The sequence below is a fragment of the Octopus sinensis genome, linkage group LG29 (genome assembly GCF_006345805.1).
Source record: "Octopus sinensis linkage group LG29, ASM634580v1, whole genome shotgun sequence".
Classification (NCBI taxonomy): Eukaryota; Metazoa; Mollusca; class Cephalopoda; order Octopoda; family Octopodidae; genus Octopus; species Octopus sinensis.
In genome coordinates, this window is record NC_043025.1 from 6,605,332 (window position 1) to 6,616,660 (window position 11,329).

At 40.1% G+C, this 11,329-nt stretch overlaps 1 long non-coding RNA gene across 13 annotated transcripts; it reads right to left on the bottom strand.

The window, feature by feature from the left end:
- Positions 1–4,495: 4,495 nt before the first annotated feature.
- Positions 4,496–10,558, bottom strand: LOC118768462. Of its 13 annotated transcripts, XR_005004311.1 has the most exons (7): positions 8,552–8,845; positions 7,990–8,166; positions 7,618–7,714; positions 7,013–7,397; positions 6,794–6,848; positions 6,245–6,463; positions 4,496–5,813 (listed from the first exon to the last, which is right to left on the bottom strand). It is a non-coding gene; the product is annotated as an uncharacterized LOC118768462 (long non-coding RNA). The 13 variants fall into 13 exon arrangements; XR_005004313.1 differs by lacking the exons at positions 6,794–6,848; positions 7,013–7,397 and adding an exon at positions 6,026–6,067 and having other exon boundaries at positions 6,342–6,518; XR_005004318.1 differs by lacking the exons at positions 6,245–6,463; positions 6,794–6,848; positions 7,013–7,397; ... (1 more) ...; positions 7,990–8,166; positions 8,552–8,845 and adding exons at positions 6,958–6,999; positions 9,644–9,766; positions 9,822–9,876; positions 10,220–10,251.
- Between the last annotated feature and the right edge of the window lie 771 nt (positions 10,559–11,329).

An 11,329-nucleotide genomic window follows, 5' to 3' on the forward strand; every position in this document is an offset into this window, starting at 1 on the left:
GTGGAACATCATTGAGACGTGTGGAGAGGTTTAAGTATCTCAGGGCCATATTTATGAGTAATGGTAAGCAGGAGGCTGAATCAGATGCTAGAATTGCAAGTACTGGCAGAGTAATGTGCCAGCTGGAGCATTTGATCTTCAGAAGAGGAGAGGTTGGTTAAAAAAAAGCCAATTGCTTATTCTCACCTATGGTCATGAATATTGGGTTGTGACTGAAAGATTGTGATCGTGAATACAAGCAGCCAAAATGGAGAGCCTCCAAAGGATCCCTGGGGTAACATTTACTCAACAGGCTGCATAGATTCGCGATCAGGTGTCCCTACAGGTTAAACTGCTGTATCTCTGCATTGGAAGATCACAGCTTTGGTACTACAGATGGGACAAGAATGACATGAGATGGTCACAACTGGAATCTTTTGCTCATAGTTGAGCTCAATCAGAACTGACCCGGGGCTAAACAACGACAGTTAGACAGGTCTCCTTTGAACCAAACTCTGCAATGAAGGACATGGGAGAATGTAGTTCCAGATACACTTTGTCTGAAACTATTGAGAAGGGATGGTCATGGCTGGAATATGCTTGATTACAGTTATGCTTAATCAGGCTTGACCTGGGTCCAAACAAAAACAGACAAGCTGTCTCAAACTACACTCGGTCATCTTGAAAAAAAGTTTAAAAATTGGGAGGGTATAATTGGATAATGTGATCCATGGGTTCTTCAAACTAAGCCAAAACCTAGGGTTAGACCAAGGATGGTTGGGTAATAGCCATAGTCTCAGGGAATCTCTCCGGGTGAGCTGCTACTTCTTTACACTGAAAGCTCACAGCTCTGGTACAACAGACATGGCATTAGAATGTCTCAGGAAAGAAATGCAAGACGAATTCAAGCTGAGCCAACCAATAGGAGACCTAAAGATAAACTGAGAACAAAATGGTTGGATAACTTCTATAGTTTCATTTGGTCCTGTTTGGGAATCCAGCTGGAAAGTGTAATGACAGTTGCTTCTGAGAGGACCCTATGGGTGAGGTGGGGCTAGGGGCTCTACCCTCACAGCCCTCTCTAGAATACTGGGTAGAGTAGATGGCTGGCTGGATGGATGGGTATTTCAAAATGTTTTCCCTGATGAAGTACTTACGTAACTGGAGGCGCAATGGCCCAGTGGTCAGGGCAGCAGACTCGCGGCCATAGGATCGCGGTTTCGATTCCCAGACCGGGCGTTGTGAGTGTTTATTGAGCGAAAACACCTAAAAGCTCCACGAGGCTCCGGCAGGGGATGGTGGTGATCCCTGCTGTACTCTTTCACCACAACTTTCTCTCACTCTTACTTCCTGTTTCTGTTGTACCTGTACTTCAAAGGGCCGGCCTTGTCACTATCTGTGTCACGCTGAATATCCCCGAGAACTACGTTAAGGGTGCACATGTCTGTGGAGTGCTCAGCCACTTATGCGTTAATTTCACGAGCAGGCTGTTCCGTTGATTCGGATCAACCGGAACCCTCGTCATCACTATTACATTGTCCAATGATTAAAGCGAGTAAAATCAAAAATTTAAAAACCATGTCAACCCCCAGCCTCCCAAAAATAAAAACACAGAAACAAATGATTTTGGTTGGGTTTTCTTTGTTTATTTATTTACATAAATTTACATAAATTACAACAACAATGACACGGACAACATAAATACAAATACAAAACAAAAGTAGTTTCTATAAATATTTAAAATCTTCATATGCTTATATATATATTCACCAAATAAATACTGTTTTTTTTTGTTTTTTTTTTCAATTTATATTTTTTCTTTCTCAACATAAATTCACAAAAGACATCAACAACAAAAACAACAGCAATTACAAAAAAACTATAGTGGGAGTAAGATGTCCCAAAAGTAATTCCCCAATAGATATGTATTCAATTCAAACTTGGGTACTGCTTTTGGGACATTCTATATTGAAAAAAAAAAAAAATGCCAAAAACCCCATAAAAATAAAAAAAAAGACAACAAACAAAAAAGATCAAAAATATTAATAAAAAATTTTTTTGTTCTTTTTTATTTTATTTATATATTAAGTTTTGATATTTTTTATAGGTTTAGGGGTTCTCTACAGAGAGTCAGGGGACATGGACACTGCAGTAGTTGTTATGTTGTACCCCATGGACAGTGTGAGACCATGTTTGTTGTCAGCTGAGCTGAAAGATAGACCAAGCAAGTCCTCCCTCCAACCAGACCCTATTCCTTAAAAAAAAAAAAGGGAAGGATATATTATGCAATATAATCTCAGGTCTGAAAAGAATAATATGTCAAGATGGTCATGGGTTGACTGTCTTTGATCATAAGTTTTATTGAGAGACTTCCAAAAAGCATGGCCTGTGGTTGTAAAGAGACTATGCCTGATAAAATTAATGGAATGGTCACAACTGGAATCTTTTGCTCATAGTTGAACTCAATCAGAACTGACCTGGGGCTAAACAACGATGGTTAGACAGGTCCCCTTAGAACCACACTCTGCAATGAAGGACATGGGAGAATGTAGTTCTAGATACACTATGTCTGAAACTATTGAGAAGGGATGGTCATGGCTGGAATATGCTTGATCACAGTCGTGCTTAATCAGGCTTGACCTGTGTCCAAACAAAAAAAGACAAGCTGTCTCAAACTACATTCGGTCATCTTGAAAAAAAAGAAAAAAAACGGGAGGGTATAATTGGATAATGTGATCCCTGATTTGATGGAAAAAAAAAAGGATGGTTGGTCACAAGTTCCCTTCAAACTACACCCATTTGATAAAAAGGTTATTTGGATAATGTGATCCCTGATCTGATAGAAAAAAAAAAGGAGAGAATGGTTGGTCATAACTGGAATGTCATATTTATAGGTCTGTCTCCTCAGTGAAGGCTGAGCTGAAAACTAAACATACATATAATATGGAAGACTGTAAGCAAGTGAGGAAGCCTTTATACAATTACTCGACCTGCAAGAAAAGGTGGTAAAGTCTTCCTCAGAATAAATTATTGTTCTCCACAAATAAATCAGCACTTCTACCTTCCCGTGGATGTAAAAGACTAAAAAATAAATCCGAAATTAATTTACTGCTAATTGATAATTTCAGAGCATTGCAGATGATGGGTGTTACGAGTGGACGAGTGGACAAAGATTAGAGACAATTACAAAAGGACATTACACAGTTTATGGATATTACAAGAGGACAACACAGAAATGAGGGACATTGGGACATTACAAACACAAGGGACTTTACAAAGATTATTGCAATATTACAAGAGAATATTACAGAGGTTAGGGACACTACAAGAGCACAGTATAGAAATGAGAGACATTACAAGAGGACAGTACAGAGACAAGGGACATTACAGGAGGACAGTACAGAGACAAGGGACATTACAGGAGGACAGTATAGAGACAAGGGACATTACAGGAGGACAGTACAGAGACAAGGGACATAACAGGAGGACAGTACAGAGATGAGGGACATTAAAAAAGGACAGAACAGAGATAGGTGACATTACAGGAGGACAGTACAGAGATGAGGGATATTACAAAAGGACAGAACAGAGATAGGTGACATTACAGGAGGACAGTACAGAGATAAGAGACATTACAGGAGGACAGTACAGAGACGAGGGAGACATTATAAGAGGACAGTACAGAGACAAGGGACATTACAGAAGGACAGCACAGAGACGAGGAAGACATTACAAGAGGACAGTACAGAGACAAGGGACATTACAGGAGGACAGTACAGAGACAAGGGACATTACAGAAGGACAGTACAGAGACAAGGGACGTTACAGGAAGACAGTACAGAGACGAGGGAGACATTACAAGAGGACAGTACAGAGACAAGGGACATTACAGGAGGACAGCACAGAGATGAAGGACATTACAAGAGGACAGTACAGAGACAAGGGACATTACAGGTAGACAGTACAGAGATGAGGGACATTACAAGAGGACAGTACAGAGACAAGGGACATTATGAGAAAATACTACAGAGATGAAGAGACATTACAGGAAGACAGTACAGAGACGAGGGAGACATTACAAGAGGACAGCACAGAGACAAGGGACATTACAGGAAGACAGTACAGAGACAAGGGACATTACAGGAAGACAGTACAGAGACAAGGGACATTACAGGAAGACAGTACAGAGACAAGAGAGACATTACAAGAGGACAGTACAGAGACAAGGGACATTACAGGAAGACAGTACAGAGACAAGGGACATTACAGGAAGACAGTACAGAGACAAGGGACATTACAGGAAGACAGTACAGAGACAAGGGACATTACAGGAAGACAGTACAGAGACAAGGGACATTACAGGAAGACAGTACAGAGACAAGGGACATTACAGAAAGACAGTACAGAGACAAGGGACATTACAGAAAGACAGTACAGAGACAAGGGACATTACAGGAAGACAGTACAGAGAAGAGGGACATTACAAGAGGACAGTACAGAGACAAGGGACATTACGAGAAAATGCTACAGAGATGAAGAGACAATACAGGAAGACAGTACAGAGACAAGGGACATTACAGGAAGACAGTACAGAGACAAGGGACATTACGAGAAAATACTACAGAGATGAAGAGACATTACAGGAAGACAGTACAGAGATGAGGGAGACATTACAAGAGGACAGTACAGAGTCAAGGGACAGTACAGAGATGAGGGAGACATTACAGAGTCAAGGGACAGTACAGAGATGAAGGAGACATTAAAAGAGGACAGTACAGAGACAAGGGACATTACAGGAGGACAGTACAGAGATGAGGGACATTACAGGAGAGACAAGAGACATTACAGGAGGACAGTACAGAGATGAGGGACATTACAAGAGGACAGTACAGAGACAAGGGACATTACAGGAAGACAGTACAGAGATGAGGGACATTACAAAAGGACAGTACAGAGACAAGGGACATTACAGGAGGACAGTACAGAGATGAGGGACATTACAAGAGGACAGTACAGAGACAAGGGACATTACGAGAAAATACTACAGAGATGAAGAGACATTACAGGAAGACAGCACAGAGACAAGGGACATTACAGGAAGACAGCACAGAGACGAGGGAGACATTACAAGAGGACAGTACAGAGACAAGAGACATTACAGGAGGACAGCACGGAGACGAGGGAGACATTACAAGAGGACAGTACAGAGATAATAACATTAGAAGGACATGTTACAGATGAGAGACAATTCAAGGAAACATTACAAAGATGAGAAATATTTTAAAAACATATTAACTTTGGTTTCTTCAGAGCCACCATGGACACTATGAGGACAAAATACAAAAATGAACGTTGATAGGATTTTAACACAAGTGAAAAAAAACCAGGCGGGGAGAGGGTTCTTTTGTTGAATCTAGAACATTGAAAGAATAATGTCAATCCACGTAGGAGAAACAGAAGGGAAATGATTTTTTCAAGAACTTTATTAAATCAGACAGCAACAGTCGTGTGTGTTGAACATAAGCGTGACACAAATGTTTTAGCAGGGAAGGCTGTGCAGTTGATGAAATGTAAACCAATAAAAGCCTGGCATTTTATATTATAAATGTTCTGTCATTCCAGGGTTGATAGAACACAAACTTTGTAACAGTGGGAGTTGAACACAAAATATATTATGAAATATCTAAATATTGCAATGGAGCATTTTTATCTGCCACACAAAAAATTCCATGAACAAATGCCCTTTCATAAAACAAAATCAATACAGTATGACAACATGATACATACAGCTATGCATTCAAGGTATATCATAGGACTGTACCTCCACATGGTACCTTTTACAGGAAAGTGTACATCATAGGACTGTACCTCCACATGGTACCTCTTTACAGCTATGCTTTCTAGGTATATCATAGGACTGTACCTCCACATGGTACATCTTTACAGCTATGCATTCAAGGTATATCATAGGACTGTACCTCCACATGGTACCTCTTTACAGCTATGCATTTAAGGTATATCATAGGACTGTACCTCCACATGGTACATCTTTAAAACTATGCACTTAAAGTATATCATAGGACTGTACCTCGACATGGTACCTCTTTACAGCTATGCATTCAAGGTATATCATAGGACTGTACCTCCACATGGTACGTCTTTAAAGCTATGCATTTAAAGTATATCATAGAACTGTACCTCCACATGGTACCTTTTACAGCAAAGTGTTCTGTGTACGTCATAGGACTGTACCTCCACATGGTACCTCTTTACAGCTATGCTTTCTAGGTATATCGTAGGACTGTACCTCCACATGGTACATCTTTAAAGCTATGCATTTAAAGTATATCATAGGACTGTACCTCCACATGGTACCTTTTACAGCAAAGTGTTCTGTGTACATCATAGGCCTGTACTTCCACATGGTACCTCTTTACAGCTATGCATTCAAGGTATATCATAGGACTGTACCTCCACATGGTACCTCTTTACAGCTATGCATTCAAGGTATATCATAGGACTGTACCTCCACATGGTACCTCTTTACAGCCATGCTTTCTAGGTATATCATAGGACTGTACCTCCACATGGTACCTCTTTACAGCTATGCATTCAAGATATATCATAGGACTGTACCTCCACATGGTACGTACTTACAGCAAAGTGTTCTGTGTACATCATAGGACTGTACCTCCACATAGTACCTCTTTACAGCTATGCATTTAAGGTATATCATAGGACTGTACCTCCACATGGTACTTCTTTAAAGCTATGCTTTCTAGGTATATCATAGGCCTGTACCTCCACATGGTACCTACTTACAGCAAAGTGTTCTGTGTACATCATAGGACTGTACCTCCACATGGTACCTCTTTAAGATATGCATTCAAGGTATATCATAGGACTGTACCTCCACATGGTACCTCTTTACAGCTATGTATTCAATGTATATCATAGGACTGTACCTCCACATGGTACCTCTTTACAGCTATGCTTTCTAGGTATATCATAGGACTGTACCTCCACATGGTACATCTTTACAGCTATGCATTCAAGGTATATCATAGGACTGTACCTCCACATGGTACCTCTTTAAAGCTATGCATTCAAGATATATCAGAGGACTGTACCTCCACATGGTACTTCTTTACAGCTATGCATTTAAGGTATATCATAGGACTGTACCTCCACACGGTACCTCTTTACAGCTATGCATTCAAGATATATCATAGGACTGTACCTCCACATGGTACCTCTTTGCAGCTATGCATTTAAGGTATATCATAGGACTGTACCTCCACATGGTACTTCTTTAAAGCTATGCATTCTAGGTATATCATAGGACTGTACCTCCACATGGTACCTCTCTACAGCTATGCATTTAAGGTATATCATAGGACTGTACCTCCACATGGTACCTCTTTAAAGCTATGCTTTCTAGCTATATCATAGGACTGTACCTCCACATGGTACCTCTTTACAGCTATGCATTTAAGGTATATCATAGGACTGTACCTCCACATGGTACTTCTTTAAAGCTATGCTTTCTAGGTATATCATAGGACTGTACATCCACATGGTACCTCTCTACAGCTATGCTATCTAGGTATATCATAGGACTGTACCTCCACATGGTACCTCTTTAAAGCTATGCTTTCTAGGTATATCATAGGACTGTACCTCCACATGGTACCTCTTTACAGCTATGCATTTAAGGTATATCATAGGACTGTACCTCCACATGGTACTTCTTTAAAGCTATGTTTTCTAGGTATATCATAGGACTGTACCTCCACATGGTACCTCTCTACAGGCATGCATTTAAGGTATATCATAGGACTCTACCTCCACATGGTACCTCTTTACAGCTATGCATTTAAGGTATATCATAGTACTGTACCTCCACATGGTACTTCTTTACAGCTATGCATTTAAGGTATATCATAGGACTGTACCTCCACATGGTACTTCTTTAAGGAAATGCTTTCTAGGTATATCATAGGACTGTACCTCCACATGGTACCTACTTACTGCTATGCAATCAAGGTATATCAAAAGACTGTATCTCCACATGGTACCTTTTACAACAAAGTGTCCTGTGTACATCATAGGACTGTACCTCCACATGGTACCTCTTTAGAGCTATGTATTCAAGGTATATCATAGGACTGTACCTCCACATGGTACCTCTTTACAGCTATGCATTCAAGGTATATCATAGGACTGTACCTCCACATGGTACCTACTTACAGCTATGCAATCAAGGTATATCATAGGACTGTATCTCCACATGGTACGTCTTTACAGCTATGCATTCAAGGTATATGATAGGACTGTACCTCCACATGGTACCTCTTTGCAGCTATGCATTCAAGGTATATCATAGGACTGTACCTCCACATGGTACGTCTTTACAGCTATGCATTTAAGGTATATCATAGGACTGTACCTCCACGTGGAACCTCTTTACAGCTATCCATTCAAGGTATATCATAGGACTGTACCTCCACATGGTACCCCCTCACAGCTATGCAATCAAGGTATATTATAGGACTGTACCTCCACGTGGTACCTTTTACAGCAAAGTGTTCTGTGTACGTCATAGGACTGTACCTCCACATGATACCTCTTTACAGCTATGCATTTAAGGTATATCATAGGACTGTACCTCCATATGGTACCTCTTTAAAGCTATGCTTTCTAGGTATATCATAGGACTGTACCTCCACATGGTACCTTTTACAGCAGAGTGTTCTGTGTACATCAAAGGACTGTACCTCCACATGGTACCTCTTTACAGCTATGCATTCAAGGTATATCATAGGACTGTACCTCCACATGGTACCTCTTTAGAGCTATGTATTCAAGGTATATCATAGGACTGTACCTCCACATGGTACCTCTTTACAGCTATGCATTCAAGGTATATCATAGGACTGTACCTCCACATGGTACCTCTTTACAGCTATGCATTCAAGGTATATCATAGGACTGTACCTCCACATGGTACCTTTTACAGCAAAGTGTTCTGTGTACATCATAGGACTGTACCTCCACATGGTACCTCCACATGGTACCTACTTACAGCTATGCAATCAAAGTATATCATCGGACTGTACCTCCACATGGTACCTTTTACAGCAAAGTGTTCTGTGTACATCATAGGACTGTACCTCCACATGGTACCTCTTTACAGCTATGCTTCTAGGTATATCATAGGAATGTACCTCCACATGGTACATCTTTACAGCTATGCATTTAAGGTATATCATAGGACTGTACCTCCACATGGTACCTCTTTACAGCTATGCATTCAAGGTATATCATAGGACTGTACCTCCAAATGGTACCTCTTTAAAGCTATGCTTTCTAGGTATATCATAGGACTGTACCTCCACATGGTACCTTTTACAGCTATGCATTTAAGGTATATCATAGGACTGTACCTCCACATGGTACCTTTTACAGCAAAGTTTTCTCTGTACATCAAAGGACTGTACCTCCACATGGTACCTCTTTACAGCTATGCATTTAAGGTATATCATAGGACTGTACCTCCATATGGTACCTCTTTAAAGCTATGCTTTCTAGGTATATCATAGGACTGTACCTCCACATGGTACCTTTTACAGCAAAGTGTTCTGTGTACATCAAAGGACTGTACCTCCACATGGTACCTCTTTACAGCTATGCATTCAAGGTATATCATAGGACTGTATCTCCACATGGTACATCTTTACAGCTATATATTCAAGGTATATCATAGGACTGTACCTCCACATGGTACCTACTTACAGCTATGCAATCAATGTATATCATAGGACTGTACCTCCACATGGTACCTCTTTACAGCTATGCATTCAAGGTATATCATAGGACTGTACCTCCACATGGTACCTCTTTAGAGCTATGTATTCAAGGTATATCATAGGACTGTACCTCCACATGGTACCTACTTACAGCTATGCAATCAAGGTATATCATAGGACTGTACCTCCACATGGTTCCTCTTTACAGCTATGTATTCAAGGTATATCATAGGACTGTACCTCCACATGGTACCTCTTTACAGCTATGTATTCAAGGTATATCATAGGACTGTACCTCCACATGGTACCTCTTTACAGCTATGCATTTAAGGTGTATCATAGGACTGTACCTCCACATGGTACCTCCACATGGTACCTACTTACAGCTATGCAATCAAAGTATATCATAGGACTGTACCTCCACATGGTACCTTTTACAGCAAAGTGTTCTGTGTACATCATAGGACTGTACCTCCACATGGTACCTCTTTACAGCTATGCTTCTAGGTATATCATAGGAATGTACCTCCACATGGTACATCTTTACAGCTATGCATTTAAGGTATATCATAGGACTGTACCTCCACATGGTACCTCTTTACAGCTATGCATTCAAGGTATATCATAGGACTGTACCTCCACATGGTACCTCTTTACAGCTATGCATTTAAGGTATATCGTAGGACTGTACCTCCACATGGTACCTCTCTACAGCTATGCATTTAAGGTACATTATAGGACCATTACTTCACATGGTACCCATTCTTAAAATATTTGTTCAATACATTGCAATACACATCTATTTCATGTTATATTTTGTGTCTCCCATTAATCTGTAAATGAAAAGTTAATCGAATGGAAATGCTAGATTAAGTATAATAACAAGGCAGCTTCATATGTTATGATGACATTATCAGGATTTATAAAAGCATTTGTTGTAATATGTAGAACATGTTTTGTTGTTGCTGATGATATATTACAGAAGTTAGGAGAAGTTAGCCTGTTGAGGCACGCTGTGCTTTCATTCTAGTTTACTAGATGCGACTTTATAGATGCTATTAAAACGATTAGATATAAATGGAATATATGGCAGTAAAATACTGGCAGCTACCACAACACCGCATTGAGCTTTACTATCAACACTTGGTCTTTGGTTATTCTTTACTAAAGTTCCTCCTATTGCTGACATTCAGAGCAGAATCTTGCCCTCTTTTCTCTCTACTCATGTCAAAGTATCCTGACATTGACCAGCAAATGTTCAGGGTGGATATCATTTACATCAATCTTGACATTGTGAGAATGTAACCGGCAAAGGCATGGTTACTTCCCCTTCTTAGTCTAATTAATAAGAAATAATTTCAAAATAATAAATACACGCAATTCGTTTAATCAAGCCCTGCTGTTTTTCTGCACTGAAAAATAATAACGAGGGTTTTTCATTTCCTTTAAGGGTCCAGCCCTTCCCTCTTTCTCTTATTCTATCAGTTCAGGGTTTTGGTTCAGGAGTGGCTGTGTGGTAAGTAGCTTGCTTACCAACAACA